The following is a 1,050-nucleotide window of genomic DNA, read 5'->3' as shown; positions in this document are numbered from 1 at the left end:
ATTTTTTTATTTTAAATTATATAATAGAATTTTTTTTTTTTTTTTTTTTTTTTTTACATTTAAATATTCTTAATATATTATCATTGTTTATTTTAAAAAAAATTATCAATTTAAAATTTCAATATTATCTGTTTTTTTTTATTTCTTTTGTTTTTTTTTTTTTTTTTTTTTGGTTAAACATTAAAGTCAAACGCAATTCTGATTATATGTATCCCAGATCTTAATTTATTCTTTATATAAAGTTTTTTTCCCCCCACGGACAGTAAGATGTATACTTCCTACTTAGCCTTCGACGACCAAAGGTACCCCCTATATATTATATCGAAGGCTGAAAATGCTACCAAGCACGAACACTGGAACACCTCTACGTTTGTTTACATTTCCCGACACAAAGACAAGGACCTGCTTTGTAAGGCCACGAGGGGACAGCCTCATGATGCTCTTCCGTTGGCTTAAACAAAGTCACAAAAGTAAAGGCAGTGTTACGAAGGGAAATTCGGACAAAGGACTCTATAATAGGAAATCAGCTTTGTACTCCGTGGGAGCCAGTAAAGTTAAATTCGGAAAGAGGTACTGTGAGTCCAACGTGTAAACTTCGTTGGTGTAAAATACTCAAGGAAGGCAGAAGAAAAGAAGAGAGAGACAGAGCATTGTTAATAATTTCGCAATCATTGATATAAAATTATGGTCAAATTTGAAATGTAGTCAGAATTTATACCTGAATCGAAGCTTCCTTAATTCAACTGTGGCAGTTAGTATTCACAAAACTCCCATGTCTGTCCTTGACAATAATTTATGGCATTCATTTCATATGCTAAATCAGTGGGCTCCTTAACAATCCTGTATTTCCGTTCCTACATATTCGCCCTGAGCCGTTACTGGTGCGATCGACGCGAGCTTGCCTATTGCTGTTTCCTCTTTGTGGCGAAAGTGGCTTTTAGCTGTTTTGGGGCAGGGAATTAGGGTCTTCACATGAGGCGTGGGAATATGCGTTTGCGTATTTCTGAAGAAGACTCATAAACAAAACTAAAATGTGGTATAATAGTGTTA

This window comes from Penaeus monodon, chromosome 27 (genome assembly GCF_015228065.2).
Source record: "Penaeus monodon isolate SGIC_2016 chromosome 27, NSTDA_Pmon_1, whole genome shotgun sequence".
NCBI classification, from domain to species: Eukaryota; Metazoa; Arthropoda; class Malacostraca; order Decapoda; family Penaeidae; genus Penaeus; species Penaeus monodon.
Note: the sequence above shows the minus strand (reverse complement) of the source record.